The 27,758-nt window shown below is 42.3% G+C and overlaps 1 protein-coding gene and 1 long non-coding RNA gene across 6 annotated transcripts in view; one reads left to right on the plus strand and one right to left on the minus strand.

Moving 5' to 3' along the window:
- The window catches only part of cacna2d3a (calcium channel, voltage-dependent, alpha 2/delta subunit 3a), a 341,398-nt gene that overhangs the window by 97,519 nt on the left and 216,121 nt on the right, over positions 1 to 27,758 (minus strand). The gene's annotated exons all lie outside the window — the stretch shown is intronic.
- Positions 2,703 to 4,798, plus strand: LOC129160735 (uncharacterized). The gene is made up of 3 exons (XR_011516732.1): positions 2,703 to 2,976; positions 4,175 to 4,279; positions 4,432 to 4,798. It is a non-coding gene; the product is annotated as an uncharacterized lncRNA (long non-coding RNA).

The following is a 27,758-nucleotide window of genomic DNA, read 5'->3' on the forward strand; positions in this document are numbered from 1 at the left end:
TACCAGTAGATGGTCACTTAAATCATTAATTAGTAATCCCGCTGTAATTTGTCTGGATATCTCATTAGTGAATATATTGTCGATCAAAGTGGCAGTTGTAGTTGTAATTCGAGTAGTTTGAGGGATAAGTGGGAGAAGGTTATTACTGTACACTGTTGTAATAAAATTAGATATTTGTAAGTTATCATGAGGGTTAAGAAGGTCAATGTTAAAGTCACCACGTACAATATGGACCTTGTTTAAATTTACAAACAAGCTACCGACTTCCTGATTCAAAGTATTTAGACAGGATCCATGTGTTCTATACAAACAACTAACAATGATGGGCTTAGTTCCTTCAATAGCAATTTCAACACTGATGCACTCCATAACCCCATCAATAATAATTGTCTTTTTGTCAGATGACTTTTTGTCACCTCACATTTATATCCATATGTGCAACCCCACCACCCTTTTTCTTGTTCCTATTTAAAGTAAATAATTCATATCCCTCGATTTCCACATAGGAACACTTTTCATTGTCCAACCACGTCTCTGAGACAGTAATAACAGAAAACTTTGGTAAGTGACTCAAATACTCTTTAACCTTATCATAGTTTGTATGCAGACTTCTACAATTGAGATGGATGACAGAGAAGGCTTCCACTATATTTATCTCTTTAAACTCCCATCACTATAGTATTTACAATCATCCCATGGCTCTTTATTAAAATTACCATCAAAATCTATATCACTTCCAAAATCATTCATTTTGTGGTGCAAAGAGCCATAAACCTAATAGTCAGAATCGGTAAGTAGTTCGTCCTCATCCACCCCGTATACAGTACAACAGATATTTCTGCCTACAGAGCAGTAGTGTTTAATTTAAAGGAGCATGGGGCAGAATTGTCCAAAAACAAAAAGTAAATGTTCATTCTTGTGAAGCTTATGGGTGATGAAGCATTTTAAACTAAAAAGAATGATGAAACCAGTTTATCATTCCATTTTGTTAAACAGGCTGTGTGCTTCAAAATGCAAAACATGTCGCATCCGAATTTCCCGCGCTGTTTTAAGGATGTGACGTTATTTGACGCTTCAAGCTCGTTCTCGACAAGGTTCAAACCCGGAAAAACATTTGGAAGCTTGCTAGGTGGCGGTAATGCATCTTTCACTACTAGCCACGTTAAAACCTCAAACAGAAGAGGAAGAACCCTGGAAATGGATTCTACAACTAGCAAACGACCAAGCGCAACTCAAAGCCCACTAAAGAGTGGCACAAAGAAAAAGGTTTTATCAGCGGCATCTCGAGAGTCAAAAAGAAAATAAGATAAAAGTCGGTCAGGGACCCGAATATCTATTGGTTACGCTCTGGAAAAATGGAGGCTGCTTCAACTGGATTTGGTGCCTGAAAAAGGATGCGGACATGGCACATTTTCTAGTGACCAGGTAAGTGTTGGTCTCCTTATTTCTGCTGTAGGTTTCAGTAACGAGTAGGTAAACATATCAGAGCTGTATCTGCACAATTTGAGAAAATAAAATTAAACTTATGGATTTAGATAATGCTGATTTAGGTAATCTAACAAATCTTTGTGCAGATGAACAAGAAACGTATCTAAGCTAACGGTGTTTAGCATATGGCTTCCTGATCAGTTTAAAAAAGCTAAAAGCAACTAAGGTGTAATCAGATCACTTCTACATTTTGTGGACGACACGCCGCATGTGTTTGGAGATAAATGGATGCTCCGTTTATTCTGACGAGAAAAGTAAACAGAGCTTGATTTGATTATACCGCTCAGCCGGAGAGAGCTAGCGTGCGTTAGCATGTTAGCTGCAATCACGTTTCAGTTTGTATGTACCACAGAAGAGAACGGACATTTTCCAAACCAAAGATGAGTCTTTAGAATTATGTCATATTTGATCTACAGTCCAACCTCTAAGCAGGACTGTTACTTCAGTAGATAATGTTATTCGTGGGGTTTGTGTAACAGAACCCCATCAGAATATATTTTCCTAGCGCTATTGCTGTGCTACATAGGAATAAATAATAAGTCAGCCATAACAACACGTTTGACTAAAAGTAAAGTTGTGCAGAAGTTTGTATTTATTTTTCTAAATTTGTCCAGTTGAATGTAGGTCAGAATAAAATATGTTTGTGAAAATGATAAATAAATTTTTTTATGACTGACATGCATTTTCATATTACTAGTTGTGCCACAGGTAAAGAAGCTTAGCCATTGTTGATCTATGTAAACAGAAGGTGTAGAGTCTCAACCAACTTGTTGACATTTTTGCTTAAAAATGTGTTTTCCAGCTACCAGGAGAAGCAGGCTCCTGAAACTGCAATTCAGGGAGGCAATGTGCAGTCAACCTCAACACCCAGTAAGCGAACAGCAGCTAAAATGTTGCATAGATTATCTCCAACTGAACCTGTGTCTGAGGGGTTAGTATCTTTTCTGTAAAACAAATATTCACGTTTTGTGCTATGATATTTCATACATTAAATTACACCTTGCATATCCACACTTGGTTCAGAACTAACATCACACCACCAAACACTTCTGACATTATCTTTACAGGGAAGATTTTCTAATGGCTGGTGTTGAGGCCTTAGCTGATGACCTAGATTTGGATCCTTTTGAAGAAAGGTAAATATGTTCATGAGAAGTCTTGCCATATATGCAGGAAATTACTGCTGTAATATGTGTAAAAAAGATAAAAACACAATAGATAAGCAAATATAGGTCATTATATATATTTATTTATGTTGTGAAGTGTCACTTCACAGCAGATTGTTGTTATTTGCAGAAATAATTAATGACAGATGTATTATGCTCCACATTTATCTCTTTAGAATCAGTACCATTTCAGGTAAGTTCCAGTATTTATCATTACGTACAACAAATATTATTGTGTTGTCTGTAGTTTCAAATCCATGGATCTAGCTATGGATGCAGTCCAAATTGATGAGGACCAAGCAAACAACTTACTCAACAGTGTGTTAGTTGCAATGTCTTCTTATCTAGGGGTGGGCAATATAAACGATATAAGGTAGAAATGATATAAAATTGAGTAATTTTACGGCCCCCAGCTCGTCTAGGAGATGATGTTAAAGGGGGCGTAAAGAAAGATATGTGAATTACCGGACAAAACCAAGATTTACTCTCTTAGAGGAGTTTATTAACTAAAAAACACTGCTTTATGCAGGCTAAGACAAAATGAATACAAAACCAAAAGGACGTCCCACTGGGGAATTAACAATACTAAACAGAAGGATCATCCAATACAGGGTAAATAACAATACTATTAATAAACACAAAACGCCGGTACTAATCCGGGAAAGTAAAGGAATGAGACAAACACAAAAGGCTACACCAAAAGGGTGAGCTGAACTCTTTAACGAGTATTCTAATGGAGACAAAAACGAGCTCTGGCTACTAGGAAGTGTACCACACAGGTAATCAAAACGAAGACTTTAACGTCTGGTTTTCTAGGAGGGAAAAAGAGGAACACTCGCTTTAACACCAGGCCTCTGCTAAGCTTCCCTCCTCGAATGACAGAGGGAGCTGCCTTTTATAGGAAGCTCCCTGACTGAGAAGATTAGCGACACCTGGCTCTCCAGGTGAACAGGTAGGAGCTCTGAGGCCACCTTGTGGCCACAAAACAGACAACATCTGTAACAGGTAATGATAGTTTTTGGCTATATCGCAATACGGCGATATTGTGATAACACATGACGTCACTAAGATGTGCACCCTGCTGACAATGGGACAACAGAATGGCGGTGACTGCAAGCATGGAGTGGGCGGAGGAGGAGGCCTATATGCCTCAAGTGGCATATATTTGCCACATGAGGATATCTAAAAGCATGTCAATTTGACATCTATAAACAGATGAAAAAATATATCGCAATATATATCGTTACTGCACATGCTTCAGATTATATAGCAATATAGATTTGAGGCCATATTTCCCAGCCCTATTCTTATCTACACTCTTTTTTTAAACTCCAAAGTCTTAAAACAATATATTAATTCTACTTTTATTTATTGTTTTCATAACAGAATAGAACTGTTATGAAAACTTTGTCAGGCTGACGAAGTTTGCAGCCGCAAACAAAACGTTGCAGGTAAATAAAACCCTTCTATGTTTTAAAAAGAACTAAAAGATGGAATTGTTGTTTTATCCTTGTTCACAGGCTGGGATCCTAAAGGGAATTTCCATCCTACTTGTGTGGCTGAATGACATCTTCAACCAATTTTGGTACATTTGTCAGAAAGCACAACATCGTGATATGTTTAATGTAAGTATTGTGACATCTTTTGGACAACAAGACAACAATGCACATTGACATAATTACCTTTCTTTTCATAATAGTGCCAGCTCTCGTGTTTCTGTTTGTGAGCGCTTCTGTCACATGTAAAGTTTTCAAATAAAACTTATTTTTTCTGTTAGGACATGTGGGTGGGTGTGCTTCACCATGTCACAGGGATGCATGAATGGACCCGTGGCAAATGTGACCATGGACCACTTGATGCAACGTGGCATGGTGCCAGGATCTCCACCACACGAGGCTCTTCAACGAATCATGTTCAACAGACACTGGTTGAAGGATGCCACTAATCTGACCTTTAGGTATATTAATAACATTTTCATAAGCAAAAAAGCTAAAGTGTCAATATCAAAGCTGAAAATTTACATATAGAAATGACAATTGTGGGTGAAAAGGCAATCAAAAGTGTGATTCCTAATAATCTATAAAGTTGTAGCTTTTGTTTTTTTACAGGTCAACTTCAGAACTCGAGAGTTTCCAGAATTGCATTCTCATGTAATCTATTGGGCCATTCCCATCTGTACCGGGTCGGCCCGGGCCGGGTAGCCTCAGTCGGCCCCAGCCTGGCCCGGTTGATTCCACACATCCTTGTCTTAAGCCCATGTGGGCTGATTCTACCCACCAATCAGAGGCTTGCTCTAATGGAAGGTGTGATATTGCTGTCAGCAGTGGGTGTGTTGGCCCTGGTCGGCCTGAAGCAGACCCCCTCGAGAAGAGGGCTGAGAATGAGCCTTGGTTGGCCCGGAAAAATACCAGGCCACCCAGATATGTAAACAACCTACGCTACCCGGCCCGGGCCGACCCGGGCCGGGTAGCCCCAGTCGGCCCCAGCCTGGCCCGGTTGATTCCACACATCCTTGCCTTAAGTCCATGTGGGCTGATTCTACCCACCAATCAGAGGCTTGCTCTAATGGAAGGTGTGAATTTGCTGTCAGCAGTGGGTGTGTTGGCCCTGGTCGGCCTGAAGCAGACCCCCTCGAGAAGAGGGCTGAGAATGAGCCTTGGTTGGCCCGGAAAACCACCAGGCCACCCAGATATGTAAACAACCTACGCTACCCGGCCCGGGCCGACCCGGTACAGATGGGAATGGCCCATATGTATGATCTAATGCTGCTGTTCTCCTCTCCATAAAGGCCCCAGCTACGTGAAGCATCAAAAGACAGGAATGACTTCTTTCATGCACACAGATTTATTAGAAATTAAGAAAAAATACTATGTACAAATGCAAATAACAGAACTTTTTTGTACATAAATAAAAATAAATATATTGCACAAACTGTTTGTTCATTTTTGGGTGAAAATGCTGTCTTCAGCTAAAGTTATTTTGAGGTATTGTGCTGTTTTGGAACTACTGTAGTTGTAGATAAACGGTTTGGATTTTTGGGTTAGGGTGCCCTCAGTCAGGAAGACGGTGTCATGGCGTCTCTTGCCGAAACTCCAGGATATCCAGCATCACCCCTGGAAGACGGGTCACCACTCTCTCGAGAATATAATCTCTCTCCTCCTGGCTCAGGTGTTGTAAAGCTGTCTAGAAATTAAAGAGCATATGTTTACATGACTAGATTCATATCTCCAGTGAGTGATGTTTTTGTTTTTGGCATCTATTATTTTATTTTATTTTTTTACACAAATGGCTACAACCAACCTGCATCTCAGCTATACTGGCAGCTCTCAGCTGTGCAAGCCGGTCTCGGTCCTCTTTGAAAGCTGTTCGCTGCCTACCCCGGCGCCCTGGTCCTCTTGAAGGAGCTCTGGACCTCAACCTGCTGCCCTCACCCCTTGAGCGTGTCCTTCCCCCGACCCTCGGAGCGACCTTTTCCTCTCCCCTTTCCTTTAGCCCCTGGTCTCAAACTTTCCCACGACACATCAATATCTGTGGCAGGCTCGGGCACACTCCATCTGAACTGTCTTCCATCACTGCTTCCAATATGAATTCCTGAAAATCAGTGACAGTAATGATAAAAATGACTATTACCCTGTAGGTCTTGTTGATATTATGATTTTATTTTGATGCATTTTTGAACTAAACATTGATATTTATGTTCTTATTTACATTGTTGTGATGCCTGTCCTGTAATGAAATTGGTTTCACAAATGATGTCAGTGACTTGAAATTGGATGTTCTTACATGATGTATAAACAATAACATTAGCTTGTTAGTAAGCTTAGTGCAAAATAATAACTGTAATTGGTCTAAAAACATCAGAAATCACCTGCAGCCACAAAGCCTTATGCTGATAAAGTAGCATCATGTTACTGTCTTGCTAACCAGTCACAAAACTGGCTTATGAATATTTCATAGGAAGGAGCACTTGCTTTACATCACGAGTGTCATGGCTAAATTAAAATGCTAATGTTGTCATGGAACTTTACAAATATTAGACTAAAGTAACAATGTTACTTACTTCATCGCTCGACACGGTGTCTTGTTCGAGCCGCGCTCTGGCCGTACATCACTGTAACTTTTTTTTTTCTTGTGAAGAGTTTGTGCGTGCTCTCGTGCCGGGCTGCAGTTACTCACAGCGCAGAGTGCGTCGCTAATGAGTTTCGTTTCTTCATCCTGCCCCATGCTCCTTTAAGTAATGTCCTACCATTATAGATAATTGGGTCCACTTCTCCCTCGAAGGCCTTGTTAGAAATATTCTCTGAGCACCTTCCATACACCTTACCATACTTAGAAGGGTCCAAATGTTCAAATGTTTGTAAATTACCAACGGAGTCCCAGTCATTAATCTCAAGATTTTTCTGTAATTTTTAGCATCATTTAAATTGCTCAAGATCTTTAAGATCTCTTACCATAACTACTTTAGCTTGTTTGGGTGTAGTCCCATTCAGTTGGATGTAAACCTTGCAATTCCTCATCCAGGTCATCTTTATCTTGTTGTTCTTCCTCAGGTTGTGGGCTTCATGTGCGATTTTGGCTGTTTTCTGCGTAAGGTGCTCATTCAAGTACACCTCAGAACCCTTCAACTTCTTCCCTTGCCTCATCAGTTCCATTTTACATTTCCTGTTTACAAGCTTCAAAATAATGGCAGGTTTGGACTTATCTTTCCTCGGAAGAGTATAGCAGGCAGCAATATTCCCAGCATCCAGATGTATATACTACACATGCTAACAAAGCACAAATAGTAAGTGAAGAATAGAGAAAAATAATGCTAAATAGCAAAAATACTTAAATCTGTGAACATTGTATAAAAATCTGGAAAAGTAAAATGCGCTGACGTCGTTAGGTCCGTTTTAGGCTTCAGCCCCCCTAAAATAATCACAAGCCCCCCTATCATTTTGAGTTTTTTAGGGCTGGGACTTTAACGTGTTATTATGATTAATTAGAAAAAAATTAAAAAATTTCACGCATTTAATTGCAGCTTGCATTTCGAGCACGGCAGAACCTTTGTCATTGCACGACTTCCTCGTAGACAGAATATCACTGACGCACACAACAATGCACAGTGCTAATGGCTACTAACGGAATAAAAACTGAAAGAAGTTGCCTTGCTTGGACTGATGCAGGATTTAGGAAACCCGTCCGCCTCTTTTCTTAACTTGAAAAAAACAAACTTCCAGACAACAACAGAGTCCGTGTCGTGGACATTTTTCAGAGATCATCTCTGCTGCAGCTGCCCGCCCGGTGATACAGGAAACTTTACAAAAGTTGCGGTAAGCTATATTTTTAACATTTACGTAACATCTGTGCAGCGCTGAAAGCACCAGACAGAATAATTCTTTGCCCTAACCCCCAAATTCCACTACCTCCGCTCCGCTGCGCTCCGCTCCGACACGAACGCCGGAGCAAAATCGGTCCCGTTCTAGTCAATCAGAGCAATTCCACTACTGCGGCCGTGCTCCGGCAGTGCGGCGCCGTGCGGCGCCCTCTGTTCCGGCGTCCGGCAAAAATAGAATCGATCCTATTTTTGCCGGACGCCGGAGCACCTCCGCAGTAAATGGACAGAAATCACAACGGCCCAACAGGAAAAGGAGCAAGCACATCTTCCGTTTTTCACAATAAATCGCTAAACAAAAGGCGTTTTTTGTTTCATATGCACAGGTTTAACAACTTTTAACAACTATCAATGGCGGCTGAAGTTTAAATGCACAAAAATAAGCCATAAATACAGTTGCCACTATCAAAGTAGTCACACTTTGTTGATCCAAACACTGCTGATCTCTCAACACAAATGATGGGCAGATTAAACAGCTCATTTCCGATGCTTCTCCCGCACAACGGGTGTTTGGATCTAACTTCCGCGTTTATTGCTCGGACTGTATCGCAAGATCTCGAAAATCCCGCGCATGCTTGTTTGCCCCCCTCAGGTCTCCGCACCGGAGCGGAGCCGTTGTAGAGCGGGTACCAGTAAAAATTGAGTTCGGAAGCGAGCGGCTGCGGAAGGCGGGGGCGGACCGGAGCGGAGCGGAGGTAGTGGAATTTGGGGGTAACAGTAGTTTATGAAAGTAGTCAGGCAAACGAGAGGCACCTGGCTGCCGCTGGGAGAACGCTCCGTGTTCTCACTACTCTGTAAACAATCAGAGACAACGTGTCTTAAAGTTGAAAACAGAAGTTTAAGTCAAAACAGAAAGACTCTGAAGCTTTTCTGATGATTTTCTAAACAATTCTGTCGGGGAGTTATACGTTTCTGAGACGAGTCACTGTCTAAACATCATCGCATGCATTACTATCATTAAGCAGCGAGGTGTGTTGAAGCTGTTATCAGCTAAGGGGCGGATGGTCAAGTGCATCAAGGGCAGCGAGGAACGAGGAAGTTGTGATCAGGCTGGAGATCACACAAGATTCGCTGCAGCAGGCGTGAATCTGCGGGTCTGCAGCACCCCCTTCTTAACGTGACATCAGGACTTCCCATGTAAGGAAGGTCCGCTCACCTGTTCATCAGATCATTATTTCCTCGCCACGATCTTTTATTATCTCATCATCCTCCAGTCATTTAACTGGAACCAGTTAGTGTTCCTGATCATTCTCAGAATATGCCATGCCTGCTCTGGTGTTAAAAGTTAGTACATTTAAGTGCTAGATCATATTTGTGCCTGTTCTACTGTCATTTTGAAGGATTATTATTTATGTGTTTTTACTACATTATGAGTAGAAATGCTAATAAAAACTCCCAATTATACAAACAAGCGAAACTGGAAAAATTAGAATCTGGTGCAAAGTCAAATTTATTTCAGTAATTCAACTAGACAGAGAGACTATTTAAAGGCTCAGGAACCCTTTGCAGGCGTTTTCTATTTGTAATTATAAATTTTAGTTGATTTAGGTCTTGTTTCATATCACACAGTGACATTTGATTAATTAAAATGCATTTTTTTATTAAAAGCTTTAGTTTTACAGTAATAACTATGTCTAATGTTTAATTCTCTGTCTCATAATTTTAATTAAGTTTTGCTTTGAGAGCACATTTTCCTGAATGATTACAATGCGATTAATTTAGATTAATTAATTACAAAGCCTCTAATTAATTAGATTAAAAAAATTGTAATCAAGTCCCAGCCCTCATTTTTATATATACTGCTATTTTGTCTTGTAATTGTTAATTACATACTCCTTTATTCCATATCATATCAGTGTTATTCATATATTAAAACTGTCAACTGCACACTCATTTGGCAGAATAAAAGTTTGACAATTATTTATTTGTTCTTTGTCATATTTCAGTAACATTTATAATTAAGCAAGTTGTAATTAATTAAATGACTGCAACATTTCCCCATGTTAAGTGCAGTAGACTGAAATAAATACCTTTATTTGGAAATATAACATATCTAATTTTTAATGGACTTATATAAAATCTTTCTTCAACATAGACCCCACTAATGAACTGATTAAGTGTTATTTTTTATAAAAAGAGAGAAAATGCACAAAGGTAGGAAAGGAAAAGAAAGTGATAAAATGATAGGTTTTGTTAAATGTTCTTCAGATAATGAATTAATTGACAAAGTTTTTGCAGGATGTGAAAAAAATGTTCAAGGTCAAGCTCCAGGGGCTAAGCCCCCCCTATATCTCAATCCTAGTGACGTCCATGGTAAAATGTCTAAAGACCTGTTATTTCGGTTTGCCAAGTTTAACAGTTTAATCTTTACATTTAGCTGAACTGTGAAATTAGCAGTTTATGCTAAATTTGGTAAATGATTGCTGAAGTTGTTGAATAGCTGAAGTAAGCTGAAACTAAGCTAAACTGTCAAATGAGCTGAATGTAGTGAAAGATGTGAAAGCAAAAAGCACCAAGAAGCAAAAAAAGCACATAAAGTAAGTGAAGAATCAAGAAAACTAATCCTAAATAGCAGAAAACTCAAACCTGTGAACACTGTTTAAAAAATTGGACAGCTAAAATGTCTAAACACCTGTTATTTCAGTAGGACTAGTTTAACAGTTTAATTTTTACATTTAGCTGAACTGTGAAATTAGCATCATATGCTGAAGTCAGAAACTAATTGCTGAAGCTGAAACTAAGCAAAACTGTTCAAATGAGCTGAATGTTTTGAAAGATTTAGAAGCAAAAAGCACCAAAATGTAAATAAAGCACAAAAAGTGAAGAATGGAGAAAGCAATCCTAAACAGCAGAAAACTGAAATCTGAACATTATTTAAAAATCTGGACAGCAAAAATGTCTAAACACTTGTTGTTTGAGTAGGACTAGTTTAACAGTTTAATTTTTATATTTAGTTGAACGTTTAGCTGTCTGAAGCCGATCAGAGGAGAAAATCTCTGTTCCTTTAACATGGGTTTCAATGAGGGAAAATCTGAGTCTCTCCTCCTTCTGAGGCTTGTAGTAAAAGAACGGTAACACTTAGAGATAAAATGAAACCCATTCTGAAAAGCTGACAAAAATTCCTATTTTTTGAGTTATAATTTGTTTTGGTAGTCCAAACGGTCTGGGGGTAGTAAAGAGTTGTTCACAGAAGATGTGTAGTTTGTATACTTAGAGTGCGGAATTTTCAATTTAGAGTGAAGAGAGACATTTTTTTTATTTGAATTTTCTCAAACAAATGAACCGTACGACCACAATGTTTGGAGTACAGTCATGAATTATAGCTCAAAACAAAGGTATATTTGTTGGCTGTAAGCCAGTGTTGTCTCATTTCAATAGGACCTACAGTTCTATTTCGTCTAGTCTTAGCCCTTAAGCTAGCTGCTATTGGAAGGATGATCTCCGCATCAGCCAATCATGAAGAGCTTAAATGTACGCCAACCAATAGTGGGCCCCCTCGTGGTATATAACCGCAGTGACCCCACTGCTCACCTCCTTTTTCTCTTCATGCCAAGCTTGAGAGCTTCCTTAAAGAGCAAATATTTTCCTGAAAGAGCAAAATTATCCGAGAAGACGACTTACCAGCCATGTCCAGCGGCGCCAGACCCTGCCCGACCTGCCAGACAGGCTCCATTTCCAGCGGCGACCTGCACGCTAAGTGTGAGGTCTGTCTCGGGGCTCACCACGCTGGCCTGGCCTTGACCCCGCAGGCCTCGTGCCCGTTCTGTGCCGCTCTGCCCGTGGCGGAGAAGATTCGCCGAGTCAAGTACTTCACTCCCGCCACCGACGAAGAATTTCCGGTTGCTGACTCGTACCCGCCGGACAAGGCTTTGGATTTCTTCGACGCCGGTCAGGAGCCGGCTGGCTTCAACCGGCTGGATGACGTCACCGACAGCGAGAACTACGATGAGGCGGCATCCCTCCTAGACATAACGGAGGTCGACGAGCTTCGCTCAGCGGGTCCTTCTGCCCCAGTGGCTTCTCGCTCCTCCCTGCCAGCAGTAAGAGCACTGCTCCAGGAGCTGCCCGCCATCATTTCTGCGGCAGCAGCCCGCAAGGGGCTAGCTGTGCCAGAACCGGCCCCGCCTGAAGCGGATGATTTGGTGGGAATTTTCGGGGCAACTCACACTGTCCAGACCCTATCTGGCCGCGCTTCCCCGCTACTATGAGCTGCTGGTCTGCCGCCTTCTCCGAGCCTGCCAAGCTCAAGGCGCCAGTCTCCACGTATGCGCCCATCACCAAGGTCGAGGGGTTTTCCGACCAAGGCTGGCCGTCCGTTCCTCCGCTAGAGCCGGACTTGGCCTCGCTGTTCGGCGCCAAGAACCACCTCGCTGGCCCGCGAGCTGTTCCCGCTTCAAAACATGACCAGCTGCTGACGCGGCTCACCGACCGCGCACATCGGTGTGCCTTTCAGACCGGCGCTGCAGGGAATAACATCGCCCTTCTTGCCTTCGGCGTCTCCAAGATGATGGAGGAGCTGGAAGCTCCCAAGGAGTCGAAAGCCGTCATTACTAAGACTGCTGATGCTATCCTCAATCTGTGTGCTGCTGTGCTCACCGGTTCTGCTCGCATCGCTGCCTGGCAGACCCTCATCCAGCGAGCGATCTGGCTGAAGGCCCTGCCCTCCATTCCGAAACATCTGCAAAGGGAGATGCTGGACGGCCCCATCACCACCGATGTTTTGTTTGGTCCCCATCTTAGGGGCGTCATTGAGAGGGCTCAGAAGACGGCCGAACTATCGGCTACGGTGCGAGACCTGGTCCACCCTCGCACTCCGGCCGTTCCGCCAGAGGATGGGACGAACGGCGCGGAAACTTCAGACGCCCAGCTGCACCGCCCGCTCCACGGAGCCGGCCTCCCGCCTCGGCTTCACATCAGCGGGACCAGCGAGATGGAGGACAACGGCTCCAGCGGGGCCAGCAGACGCCGTCTTGACAGTCCCAGGTGCAGGAGCCTCGCCGAAAGCAGCCACGGAAGTGACTCTTTGGGGGGAATGTGTGTGTTACTGATTGTTCTGATGTTGTTGTTGATTTTGAAATAAAACCCAAAAAACGTCACTCAAAGAGCACAATCCTACAGTCCTCTGCAGAATCCTCTTCCGAGTTCTCACACATGTTCCCCACACCAAGCACTGCTGCACGCATACATGTTCCTGCAGGTAGTCATAATACACGGCCAGCATTAAGTGTGCGCTCCATTTGCGCTCCGGCCCCAGCATCCGGCCAGGCCCAACTCTTACCGCTCTCCCCACACCGTTGGGTGGGGCGGGATGTCAGGTCGCTGTCTCGACCACGCGCGGCGGCACAGTGCGCGGCTCCATCCGCTGGCATTCTGTCGCCCCCGTGCACGGGCCTGGCTCCCACTCATCCTTCACTCTCGGACTCCACGCTCCGCGATGTGGACCAGCCTGTTCCAGCTGTTTCGCACTCGCCCTTTCGAGCGCAGCCCTCCATGGGTCGCCCCCAGTTCTCTGGTACGGGCGACGGCGGTAAGGGCGCATGCACAACCCTCAGACGTTGTTCACGTGACCGCGCACACGCGTCCACTGTCGGAACGCGCGCACGAGTGGCGCCGCCTTTGCATCATGAGCAAATGGATTTCGGACACCATTCATTGCGGTCACACACTTCATTTTCAGGCCACTCCACCTCCCTTCAATGGGATCGTGGAGACGACGTTCACATCGCAAGTACAGTCTCAGGCGCTAGAGCTGGAGCTGCGGGAACTTCTGTCCAAGGACGCTATTTCCCGAGTCCCTCGTGGACAAGAACTCTCGGGCTTCTACTCCCGCTACTTCGTAGTACCGAAGAAGTTGGGAGGAATGAGGCCGATTCTCCACCTGTCCCTGTTCAACTGCTCCATAGCAGTAATGCATTTCCGCATGTTAACGATGAGACAAGTCCTGGAATATGTGCGCCCCGGGGATTGGTTCACGTCAATCGACCTGAAAGACGCATACTTCCCAGTAGTTCCAAACCACCGGAAGTTTCTGCGTTTTTCGTTCAAGCGAGTTCAATATCAGTTCAATCGCCTCCCTTTCGGCTACTCGCTAGCCTCGTGCACCTTCTCCAAATGTCTGGAGACCGCGCTGCAGCCACTGCGCACGGAGGGAATGAGGGTCTTATTTTACCTGGACGATCTTCTCCTGTGCGCTCGTTCCAAGGACAAGGCGTCACAGCAAACCAGCAGGTTGACAGAGCATCTGTCAACCCTAGGGTTTTCTATAAACTGGGAAAAGAGCTCCATCCTTCCATCCCAGTCAATTGTGTATCTCGGGGTGGAGTTGGACGCCTCCCTAATGAGAGCACGTTTGTCGCCTGCAAGAGCGGCAGATCTCTCCATGGTGATCTCCCGTGTTCAACCCCGCAAGATCGTGAGAGCCCTGTTAGTCATGAAACTCCTGGGCATGATGTCCGCAGCCCATTCGGTGGTGCCGCTAGGTTTGCTGCGCACGAGGCGCTTGCAACGCTGGTTCATCCGCCTCCGGGTACACCCGATACGTCAGAAGAGACGTATGTTGAGGATTCCCCCTTCAGTGGGCGGGGACCTCGCTCACTGGGGGAACCCCTGCATCCTCTCACGCGGGGTTCCCATCGGACGTCCTGCGTCACACGTATCTGTGTTTACGGATGCGTCACTGTCGGGGTGGGGGGGCACGTGCTTGTCCCATACGGTGGCAGATCGCTGGCCCTCCCACACGCACGAGCACATAAATGTGTTGGAGCTTATGACAGTGAGGAATGTGATCAGACACTTCGCTGCCCTTCTCGAGGGCCGTCATGTCGAAGTTCACACAGACAACCGGGTGGCGGCAGCGTACATAAATCGCCAAGGGGGAGTTCGATCCCTCCCACTGTTGCGTGTTGCCACAGATTTACTGTGTTGGACACATGTCCACCTGCTGTCCATCAGAGCCATCTATATTCCGGGGGTCCTGAATGTAGCGGCAGACATCCTGTCGAGAGGGGGACCCCGCGACTCCGACTGGCGTCTACATCCTGCACTGATATCACAGATCTGGATCAGGTTCGGGGAACCGTCTGTGGATCTGTTCGCGGCTCGCGAAAACGCTCAGTGTCGCCTGTGGTTTTCCCTGAGTCCCCGGGATGGACCCCCGCTCGGGGCGGACGCCTTCTCACACCAGCCCTGGCCTCGAACGCTCCTTTATGCGTTTCCACCAGTCCCTCTGATTCCCCGTCTCCTGGACCGAATTCGGTCGGAACAGCTCTCGGTGATTCTGGTGGCTCCCAGACGCGTGTCCGCGTTATGGTTTCCGGACCTGCAAGCGCTAGTGTCTGGCTCCCCGTGGAGGTTCCCGTGGAGGGCGGACGCCCTTCTCCAGGCGGATGGGATAATCAAACATCCTCCTGAAATAGGCCAATGGCTGTGGGTCTGGCCGCTGAGCGGTCACGCTTAGAGGCTTCTGGGCTGCCGCATGATGTGGTCGCCACGATTCAGAGTGCGCGGGCGCCCTCTACCATTGCGTCTTACGCTGCTAAATGGGCAGCTTTCCAGAACTGGTGCGCAGAACGGAATGTTCAAGTGCTCTCCTGCCAGCTGGCGGATGTCCTATCGTTTCTACAGATACTGATGGACAGGGGCCTCGCATTCAGCACTGTTAAGACATATGCTGCAGCTATCTCATCATGTCATCAGGGTTTTGGAGATAGATCTGTTTTCAATCATCCCCTCACAAAACGTTTTCTAAAAGGTGTCAGGAGGAACAGACCTGTGTCCCGCCCGCTTTTTCGCTAACGGTGGTTCTGCGTGGCTTATCTGGAGCCCCATTTGAACCCTTGGACCAGGTCTCACTCAAGTTCCCGTCGCTTAAAACTGCATTGCTGCTGGCGCTAGCATCAGTTAAGAGAGTGAGTGACCTAACCGCCCTCTCAGTGGCTCAACATGCCTCAGGATCCGGGAGGATGGCGGGTCTGCTGTTTTATGCCCCAACCCAGCCTTTGTGCCCCAAAGCATTAATGCTTCCTTCAAATCCAGGTCAATTTCATTGGCTGGACTTTTTCTTCCTCCCCATAATTCTGAGGAGGAGGCGGCTTCTCACCTTCTCTGCCCGGTGCGCGCGCTTGCACGATATGTGTCACGCACTTCAGGGATTCGTCGCTCACAAAACCTGTTTGTGCACTACAGGGAGTCTTCCCTTGAGCAGGTGCTGTCGGCCCAGCTTCTTTCACACTGGCTATGTGACGGCATTTCACTCGCTTACACATCATCAGGGCAGGATCCCCCTGAGGCACTCAGGGCTCACTCAGCCAGAGGGATTTCCTCTTCGATGGCGCTCCTCAGTGGTGTGTCAATGGAAGACATTTGTCAGGCTGCTTCATGGGCTTCACCCTGTTCCTTTACTCGTTATTATTTACGAGATGTGTCTTCAGGTTCCATCACTCGTTCAGTGCTTGGACCCCAGCAGGCTAAATGAATGCTTATGGCACCTCATTGGCCTTGCTGAGATGGATTTCATCCTCTTGTGGATGATGTTTTTTAGTGGGGGCCCCTCTTTTATCGTGGCTGCCTCAGTCTTTAAGCCTGGTCTGAGGCTGAACGTCCCCCACTAGAGGAGATTTGATTGGGTGTGTCCATTGGTTGTGTTAACCAGTGGGGCGTAAACCCATCCAGCTGCGCTTTATTCCAATAGCAGCTAGCTTAAGGGCTAAGACTAGACGAAATAGAACGTTGGTTACGTATTGTAACCCCAGATTCTATGAGTCTAGTCGCAGCCCTTAAGCCACTGGCCCCACTGGTTATGATGGGAATAAGAGCCATTGGAGGTGAGCAATGGGGTCACTGTGGCTATATACCACGAGGGGGCCCACTATTGGTGGGCGTACCTTTAAGCTCTTCATGATTGGCTGATGCAGAGATCATCCTTCCAATAGCAGCTAGCTTAAGGGCTGCGACTAGACTCATAGAATCTGGGGTTACAATACGTAACCAACGTTCTCTCGGTACAACGCCAGAAATGGAGAAAGGGAGGGTCACTGCTCCTATCTTTCCCCATTATAACTTTTGTGAATTTTTCTGAAAATTTCATGTCGTACCTCAACTTCTACCTGCGATTTTAGAAAAACCAAAAAAGATATCAAAGAGCCTCTTTAATGTGTTAAACAGGAAAGTCTTGTGAGTTTGTTAAACTTTGAATGAACTCTCTGAGTTAAAATGAACCCAATAGAGTTTTAGGTCAAAAAAGTGATAGGAATTTGCTGAAAATTGACCAATCCCATTCATTTCAATGGGAAATTTTTTGCAGAAAAAGCTTAATAACTCGAAAAATTTTAAAGACATCAATGCCAAAAGTAATAGCCGGAAAGAGCTTAACGAGCTGAACGTTTTCATATAAAATTGTTGAAATAGCTCAAAATTTGAAGGAGATGAAATGGTTCAAAAAGTTTATGGAAGCAGAATAAGAAGTAGAAGAAGAACTAGAAAAATTGCATTTGTTGCACAAATGCTGTTTGAATGCTGGATAGCTGAAACTGTAAGCTGAAGCTGCTGAACAGCATAACTGAAGCTGAAACAAAGCAAAACTGTCAAAATGAGCTCAATGTCTTGAGAGATGTAGAAGCAAAAAGCACCAACAAGCAAATAACGCACAAAAAGTAAGTGAAGAATAGAAAGAAAAATAATGCTAAATAGCAAAAAACTTAAATCTGTGAACATTGTATAAAAATCTGGATAGCAAAAAGGTCTAAACACTTGTTGTTTGAGTAGGACTAGTTTAACAGTTTAATTTTATGTATTTAGTTGAACTGTGAAATGAGTAGCATAAGCCGAATTCAGAAACGGATTGCTGAAGTTGTTGAATAGCTGAAGTAAGCTGAAACTAAGCGAAACTGTCAAAATGAGCTGAATGTAGTGAAAGATGTGAAAGCAAAAAGCACAAAGAAGCAAAAAAAAAGCACAAAAAGTAAGTGAAGAATCAAGAAAACTAATCCTAAACAGCAGAAAACAAATCTGTGAACACTGTTTAAAAAATTGGACAGCTAAAATGTCTTAACACCTGTTATTTCAGTAGGACTAGTTTAACAGTTTAATTTTTACATTTAGCTGAACTGTGAAATTAGCATCATATGCTGAAGTCAGAAACTAATTGCTGAAGCTGAAACTAAGCAAAACTGTTCAAATGAGCTGAATGTTTTGAAAGATTTAGAAGCAAAAATCACCAAAATGTAAATAAAGCACGAAAAGTGAAGAACGGAGAAAATAATCCTAAACAGCAGAAAACTGAAATCTGAACATTATTTAAAAATCTGGACAGCGAAAATGTCTAAACACTTGTGGTTTGAGTAGGACTAGTTTAACAGTTTAATTTTTATATTTAGTTGAACTGTGAAATTAGCAGTTTATGCTAAGTTTGGAAAATGATTGCTGAAGTTGTTGAATAGCTGAAGTAGGCTGAAACTAAGCTAAACTGTCAAATGAGCTGAATGTAGTGAAAGATGTGAAAGCAAAAAGCACCAAGAAGCAAAAAAAGCACAAAAAGTAAGTGAAGAATCAAGAAAACTAACCCTAAATAGCAGAAAACTCTAATCTGTGAACACTGTTTAAAAAAATTGGACAGCTAAAATGTCTAAACACCTGTTATTTCAGTAGGACTAGTTTAACAGTTTAATTTTTACATTTAGCTGAACTGTGAAATTAGCATCATATGCTGAAGTCAGAAACTAATTGCTGAAGCTGAAACTAAGCAAAACTGTTCAAATGAGCTGAATGTTTTGAAAGATTTAGAAGCAAAAAGCACCAAAATGTAAATAAAGCACAAAAAGTGAAGAATGGAGAAAGCAATTCTAAACAGCAGAAAACTGAAATCTGAACATTATTTAAAAATCTGGACAGCAAAAATGTCTAAACACTTGTTGTTTGAGTAGGACTAGTTTAACAGTTTAATTTTTATATTTAGTTCAACTGTGAAATTAGCAGTTTATGCTAAATTTGGAAAATGATTGCTGAAGTTGTTGAATAGCTGAAGTAAGCTGAAACTAAGCTAAACTGTCAAATGAGCTGAATGTAGTGAAAGATGTGAAAGCAAAAAGCACCAAGAAGCAAAAAAAAGCACAAAAAGTAAGTGAAGAATAGAGAAAAATAATGCTAAATACTAAAAAAAACTTTAATCTGTGAACATTGTATAAAAATCTGGACAGCTTAAATGTCTAAACACCTGTTATTTCAGTAGGATTAGTTTCACAGTTTAATTTTTATATTTAGTTAAACTGTGAAATGAGTAGCATAAGCCAAATTCAGAAACGGATTGCTGAAGCTGCTGAATAGCTGAAGTGAAGCTGAAACTAAGCTAAACTGTGAAAATGAGCTGAATGTATTTAAAGATTTAGAAGCAAAAATCACCAACAAGTGTAATAAAGCTCAGAATATAGGTGAAGAATGGACAAAAAATGCTAAACAGCAGAAAATTTTAATCTTTTAACATTTATTAAAAACTCGAAATTTGAAATGTTAAACAGCTGGCATTTGAATGAGAATTGTTTAATGGGTACATTTTTACAATTGGCTGAACTGTGAATTTAGAAATATTTGCTGATGTCTGAAACTGATAGATTAACATATGTTCAGATTTGATATGGGATGGATGAATGGTTGGATGAATGAAATAATGGATGGATTGTTGAATGGATGTTAGATGGTTGGATGGATGGATGGATGGATGGATTTATATGTAGATAGAGAGAATTATAAGACACCTTTCGTCAAACTTTTTGACAGGTCTATTGTTCTTTGACCTTTTTGACCTTTCAGTCCTATTGTTCATTTGACCCTTGACCTTGCCCCCCTTTCCTATCATTAATCAAATGGACAGGTGTATTGTTCAATCTTTGCCCCCCCTTCCGTATCATTAATCAAATGGACATGTGTATTGTTGATCGTCCAGATGGCCTAGACCCCCCACGCCGCATCATCAATGGCGTATTGTTGAACGTGTCCAGATGTCCATGATCCCCACGTCATAGGCTAATGTGTGTAATGGCGTGTGAAGTTTCTTTTTGTGATAGCCCATCGGTTCCCACAGCCCCCCTCCCTTCTGAGTGTAATCCTATTGTGTATAACTCTTTAAAAGCTCAGATCTGTCCGAATGGTGAAAAGCCGAGCTCTAAGAAAAAAATGGCTCACTGACAGTGGATGAGTGCAGCCTAACTGCTGTGAATGACAGCCCCACACGCTGGTCAAGTACTTATGAAATGGTTGTACGTCTCCTCAAAGTTAAAGAATCTGTTTGTGAAGTAGAAAACAAGATGGGATGGTCTGCTTGCTCTCGAGTGGGTGGCATAAGCTGAAGTCAATGCAAGAACTTTTGCAGCCTTTTGCTGAACACACACAAACTCTTCAGAGTGACACATTGTCTATGTCATTAATAATCTCTTTGATTTACTCAGCCATCTGGCATATGTTCACGTTGGATTTCGTATGTTCAGTCTTAAACTTTGTGTTTAAATGTGTTATTTACATGCAGCTCTCAGACACTTTTTGACCAGAACTAAAACTATTGTGTAAAACTTTCTGTCTAGCAGCACCTCAAATAATGGATGAATCATCAGAGGCTGTAAGCACACACACACACACACACACACACACACACACACACACACACACACACTTCTCTAAGAAGTAAAAGGATTACATTCAAACATTTGTCTTTGACTAAACCATTCAAACATTTCTCTCACTTCACAAAAGCAATGGTTTACCATCCTAAACCATTTATGGTCCTGTTGTAAACCACCCTGCATACTCAAGCCTATAAGAACAAAAGTTGATCCTTACCTCAGCGTGATGCTTTTAAGATCTGTTGAGCTTTTTTAAAGTTCATTCTAAACAATTTTGCACGGCCAGCGACTTCTGACAAAGCAAATGACTTCTTTTTTTTTTTGCAGGTGGCGGGAAAGTTTTAAAAACAAAGAACTGGTTGAACCAAATCGTCACAGAAACAACACACAAAAAGCAAATTACTTACTTTTTTTGCAGGTGGGCTGTATTGAAAGAGTGGCGGGAAAGTTTTAAAACAAAGTTCTGGTTCATTCTAACCAAGTCGGCATGGTAACAATTCACAAAAGCAAATGACTTGCTATTGTTTCAAAGAGCTATTTAGGTGAACAGCATCTTTGGTTCGTCATCAGTGAAAGCTTAACCATCGCCTCCTGCCTTTAGTGTCACATTTTGTTTTCACTGTCACACACACACACACACACACACACACACACACACACACACACACACACACACACACACACACACACACACACACACACACACACACATTGCTTCCTGCCTCAGAGAAAAGATTTGATCCATTTTGTAGGACCTATAACAGCTGAAATAAATAAAAAGCTGTTTATGAGGTTTGTTTTTTGGGAGGGGTGGATTAGTAAAGTCTCAGAGCAGACGTACCTCTGGTCAAACCTTTAATGTCATACCTCTCAGAATAGTTAAACTAAGGCACATGCATGTCGTAAACGGATTTGCACACGAGTGAAAGAGCTGCTACATTTTAACCAAAACATGAGCGAAGAAGAAGAATAAGAAGAACCGATGGATACGTGTTTTGAATATAGCCTTCCTCTGCTAAAAACAACGTTCGAATTGAGACATGATGAGATTTCAGGAAGAAATGTCCGGTACAAAAACGGTACGGTATTATTTTTTGGATCGTAAAGGTTTTTTTATTTCTGCTCCGGGGAGTTTTGATGAAGCAATGGATACGAGCACACACACACACACACACACACACACACACACACACACACACACACACACACAACTCTAAACACCCATTCATACATTTGTCTACCTATACAACAAAGCAAATGACTATGTATTGTTTATAAACATTTTTTTTTCGACCAATCGCAACCGTTTTCTATTCAAGATTTTTTTAAACAGCTGTATAAAATGTAAACCCGCATTTTCGGAGTCGTGATTTGAGGTGTAACAAGCTAAGATGACGGGTAAGTTTTTAACTCAAGATGCAAATCTTTTTTTTCTCTTTCTGGTTTAACATCTTTATTTTCAGACGCTATTGTCATATCGGACGGCGAGTGGGAAGAAATTCCTATTGAGGAATTAACTTGTAAAACTCCGGTACCTTCCCCCCTGGATGATTTGTCTAAAATTAATCGCGCGGTCGAGAATCTGAGTGAGTGGATTTTATAAATATATAAGTAACGTTCTTTTCTTCAGCTGAGAAATATCTCATTTTACAGAAAAGGAGGGGGTTCAACCTTACCCCGGAAGTGATAACTTTTACCCAACCACGCCTCCATCCACCAGCCGAACCGTCTTACATCCGTATCAGCCCAGCCATACCGTCAGATCACACGCGAATGCGAACGTGAAAGCTGTTCGTTACAGGATCATCACGCCACAGACGATCCTCGAAGCTGGTAAGTGATTACAAAATAGCGATTAATAAGTCAGAGGTGTGTCGTTCATATTTATCGTTTTTATTCTCCAGAGCAACGGCCGACGGCCTACGCACCCCCAATATCTCAGCCCCCACCACCACCTCCAACCCCTTCTCATGCGCAGACGGATGGTAACGATAAAAAAACAACTGATTAATAAGTCAAAGATGACTCGTTCACATTTACCGTTGTTTTTTATACTTTCAGAACAACATCCGACAGCCGCTTCAATATCTCCGCCCACACCTCCTCCTCCTCCTCCCCCTTCTCCAGCACAGGGTAAGAGATTTATAAAAAGGTGGTTATTTACTTCAAAGATGATTCGTTCATATTTTTCCTTGTTTTTATTCTTTCAGAACAATCCGACAGCGACTCTGAAACCGCTGAACGTGGTCCTGAGCAGCCAGCCGGTAAGCTGTTTCACAAAACCGCTCTGCATAGTATATTTAATTTTTGAAGTAAAAAAGATGATGTTTTTTATCCTTTCAGAACAACCCACGACCGACGAAGAGAACGCCCCACCTCCTGCACCTGTACAGAGTAAGTTAAATTTATATATATAATTTATTAAAAGCTCGTTCATTTTATTTATTTTTATTTATTTTTTCATCAGAAAAACGGCTGAAGAAGAAGAAGCGGGGCAGATTTACCCCATTGCAGAGATTAAACAGGATGAAGCTTGGGTATTTGCTCCTGCAAGTCAATTCCGGCCTGGTCGATGTGATGCAACAAGTTCTGGCTCTGTAAAAGGACGACGCAGATTTTTTTCTTCATTTTTAGTAGGTTTTTAATGTCTTTTGTATCATGAGTGAAAATTGGTTTGATGACCTTTCAGATTTGTTTGAAGTAGATGATGAATTAAACGTAGATTTGTTAGATAGAATTTTAGCCAGCCAAAATCCCTCAGTGGAGGAGGCCGATAATTTGGTGTTAACTGACTGGTTTGATTTAAGCGGACTGAGTGAAGTAGATGAATTAGCTTCAGATAGTGAGATCTTAGACGATATTTTAGCATCCCAAGCCGTTTCAAACGATGTCGATCAAATACTAGCAAATTCAGATGAGCCTTCATCAGAAGCAATAAACGAAATTTTGAGACAAATAGAACACCAGCAGCGCGTAAACGAGATCGATCAAATACTAGCAAATTCAGATGACCCATCTCCACAAGCTGTAGATGAAATATTGAGACAAATAGAACACCGGCAGATCGGAGGGAGCGTAAACGCAGCTTTTAACCAGCGTGAAATTAGAGAGAGAGTGTCTTTTCAAGCAATCAACGACCCAGCCGAGTTTTATATTAATCTGATGGAAATATTAAACAGGTTTGCTGAAAGAGGAAGCCAGATTGCGCGTCCCAACGATAGAGTCCAGTTTGAAATTAATACTTTGCACACGACGCACCACGTTAATTTTAATTATGACGGATCAAATATGTTAAATCAGCTTCAGTATTTACTGGATCTGTTAGTCCAATCAAATGAAGCATTAGAGGCCGACAACGAATTTAATTTCAGACTGCAAGTGATAAATAATCCGTCCGGCGGCGGAAAACGAAAAATCGAATCCATTCTGGATCACGAATTAGTCAATAAAAAACGAAACCATCTCATTTGTCCTCCAGAGGCCAATCAGCCGTTGTGTTTTGCGCTAAGCATAGCCGGACTGTTAAATCCCTCAGCGAGAGATACAGAATTATTGAATGTGGCTAAAAATATTCATCAACAGGCAGGGCTTCAGGAGCAATCAACCGTTTCATTTAGCGACGTGATTCAATTTGAAAATATTGTTCAAAGAAAAATAATCATTTTTTACAGATCCGACAGAATCATTTCTAAATTTGAAACAGATTTTAGCGATCGAACAAATCCGTTGTTCATTTTGCTACTGAATCAACATTATTACGGCATAAAAAATATTAAAGGTTTCTTAGGAGCCAAATATTTTTGTTCATGGTGCTTTTCCGCTTATAATAACATAAACGGACATCACTGTAAATGGTTCTGTCGCGTGTGTAATACCGATTTATGCAAACGGACAGAAACGTCTCTCATCACATGTTCTGATTGTAATAGAATATGCCAAAATGTAATATGTTTTCAAACTCACAAAACACCTGTTTTAAGGCCTCAAGCAAACAGGTTAGTTTCTCCTTGCGAAATGTTTAAAAAATGCACCATTTGTAAACAATCTTATTACATCGCCATGGGTGGAAATGGTTCACAGCACGTTTGCTCAGCGACCAAATGCATCGTTTGCAAACAGTCGGTGGTCACGGACGATCATCGCTGTTTTATTCAGCTTGAAAAAAAAGATGACGGTTTAACGGAAAAGGTTATTTATTACGACACTGAAACGTTTACGGATCAGAACGGTGTGCATACACCTTTTTTAATCTGTGCAAAATCCGATTCAGGCGACGTTTGGGAGAAATTTGGTTTAGATTGCATTAAAGATTTTATTATGCAGATGCGTCGTCCTAAATTCAGCAATTATACATTTGTTGCACACAATGCGCGCGGATTTGATGCTTATATAATTTTGAGAGCTATGTGTCAATTAAAAATTGTTCCCAAAAATATACTCATGCAAGGCTGTAAAATACTGAGTTTTCACGATCCAGACTTTGGGCTGAGATTCATTGATTCCTTAAGTTTCCTCATGATGAAATTAGCCAACCTTCCAGCTGCTTTGGGCTTTACAGATAAAACTAAAGGTTATTTTCCTCACAGATTTTCATCGCTTGAACATCTGAATTATAAAGGACCTTACCCAGATGTCAGCCATTATGGGTTTGAACAAATGTCTCCGGAGCATAAAAAAATATTTTTAGAATGGTACACCGATGTGTCTAAACAGCAGCTGTTTGATTTCAGAAAGGAGGCCGTGTTTTATTGTAGAAACGATGTGGAAATTCTGCGTAAAGCATGCGGTATTTTCAGAGAGGAGTTTTTTAATGAAACAGGTATCGACCCGCTGAAATCTGTCACGATCGCTTCAGCTTGCATGCGTGTGTTTAGATCAAAATTCCTAAAACCAGACACATTGGCCATTCCTTGTCCGCTCGGCTATCGACCGCAACAAAAACCATTTTCAAGTTCAAGCATCGTGTGGCTGGAATGGGTTTCACGCAGTCAAAATGTAGACATTCAACACGCTTTAACGCCTTTGGGGGAGTATAAAGTGGGAGATTTTTATCTCGACGGATATGCTGTGATTTCAGGCGTCGAACAAGGGTTTGAGTATATGGGTTGTTTTTTCCACGGCTGTCCAAAATGTTTCTTACAGTCATCCATATGTCCTCTGAGAAAAATCACTTTTGGTGAAATTTATGACAAAACCGTCGAAAAGCTTCAGTCGTTGGAAACTGTGCATCGATTAAAAATGAATGTCATTTGGGAACATGATTGGCAGGAGATGGTAAAAACTGATCCGGACGTGAAACAGTTTGTCTCAAGATTTGATCCACCGCCGGCTCCTCTCTCACCTCGTGAAGCCCTGTATGGTGGCAGAACTTTTCCGGTTCGGCTGAGGCATTCTGCTCAGAGCGGTTAAAAAATCCACTATGTGGATTTTACGAGCCTGTACCCTTATGTAAACGCCACACAGACTTACCCCATAGGCCATCCCAAAATTCATGTTAAAAATTTCAGAGATCCGAGTCACTATTTTGGTTTGATTAAAGCTGTCGTTTTGCCACCCAGAAAACTGTTTTTCCCTGTTCTGCCTTTTAAAACATCCAAAGGTAAACTCGTTTTTACACTGTGTCGCACATGCGCTGAAATGAATAATCAATCTGATTCTTGTTCACACAGCGCGTCTCAACGTGCTTTGACGGGCGTTTGGGTGAGTGTAGAGTTCAATTACGCTTTGGATTCAGGTTACAGTCTGGTGAAAATGATTGAAGTCTGGGATTTTGAGAAAAGCAGTAAAGATGTGTTCGCAGGTTACATTAACACGTTTTTGAAGCAGAAACAACAAGCGTCTGGTTTTCCTGAAGGATTGATTGACGATGACTCGAAAAGAAAATACATTCAGGACTACCAACTTCGTCAGGGAATACTATTAGATGCGTCTAAGATTCAGCACAATCCTGCTAAGCGTGCCATTTCAAAATTATGTCTCAATTCACTCTGGGGAAAGTTTGGTCAAAGAGATGATCTTGTACAAACCACATTTGTTCAAAAACCTGATGAATTTTTTGACATTCTGTTTTCAGGGAGATACAATGTTAAATTCTTCAGTTTTCTCACTTCAGGAGCCGTTCTGGTGCAACACAGTTTGGCAGAAAAATGCCTAACGACTCCTGGCAGAAGCAACAACATTTTTATCGCTGCATTCACCACAACTTATGCCAGATTGAAATTATTAAATGCGTTGAACAAACTGGGAAATCGCGTCATTTATTACGATACAGATTCTATAATTTATTCTGTCAAAGAGAATGAGTGTGTTTTACCAACAGGACCGCTGCTGGGGGATTTAACCGATGAACTGCACGGCGATTCCATCACGGAATTTGTTTCATCCGGTCCAAAAACGTATGCTTACAAAACCCGGGACCGCCAGCAGGTGGTGCTAAAGGCTAAGGGTATCACACAGTCATTCATTTCATCTGATCACATCAATTTTGACAGCTTAGCGCTGCTGGTTGAGGGGTACGTGTCTGGAGAAAGGGGAAGATTTTTGCAAACTCGGCAGGAGATCGTCAAGAGAGATAAAAAAGGTCTCACTCTCTCAAACGTTTCATTTGTGAAAAGGTTTCGTGTGATTTTTGATAAGCGGAGGTTATTTGCTGACGGCAGTACAGAACCATTTGGGTATTAAAAATGGAAACTGATTTTGACGCTAGACTAAAATTTCCATTCAGTGCACAAATTGCTGGTCCGTCAGGCTGTGGAAAAACCTTTTTTGTAAAAAGTATTTTGGAAAATTGTATGCAATGTTTAACTGAAATGCCAAAAAACATCGTGTGGTTTTTTACATCTTATCAACCTATGTATGATGATCTTTGTAATAAAAGTATTCGATTCGTTCAAGGTCTCCCGCTTTCATTCGAGGATGATGATTTATTTCCATCGGGTCATAATCACTTGGTGATCTTGGATGACATGATGTCTCAAACGTCCAGCCATCCTGGAGTGCTAAAATTATTTACGCAGCTGAGACATCACAGAAATATGAGCGTCATTTTAATCACTCAAAATGTTTTTCATCAAGGAAAACATAGTCGTTCCATCAGCTTAAACATCAATTATTTGATTTTGT

Source organism: Nothobranchius furzeri, chromosome 15 (genome assembly GCF_043380555.1).
Source record: "Nothobranchius furzeri strain GRZ-AD chromosome 15, NfurGRZ-RIMD1, whole genome shotgun sequence".
Taxonomy (NCBI): domain Eukaryota; kingdom Metazoa; phylum Chordata; class Actinopteri; order Cyprinodontiformes; family Nothobranchiidae; genus Nothobranchius; species Nothobranchius furzeri.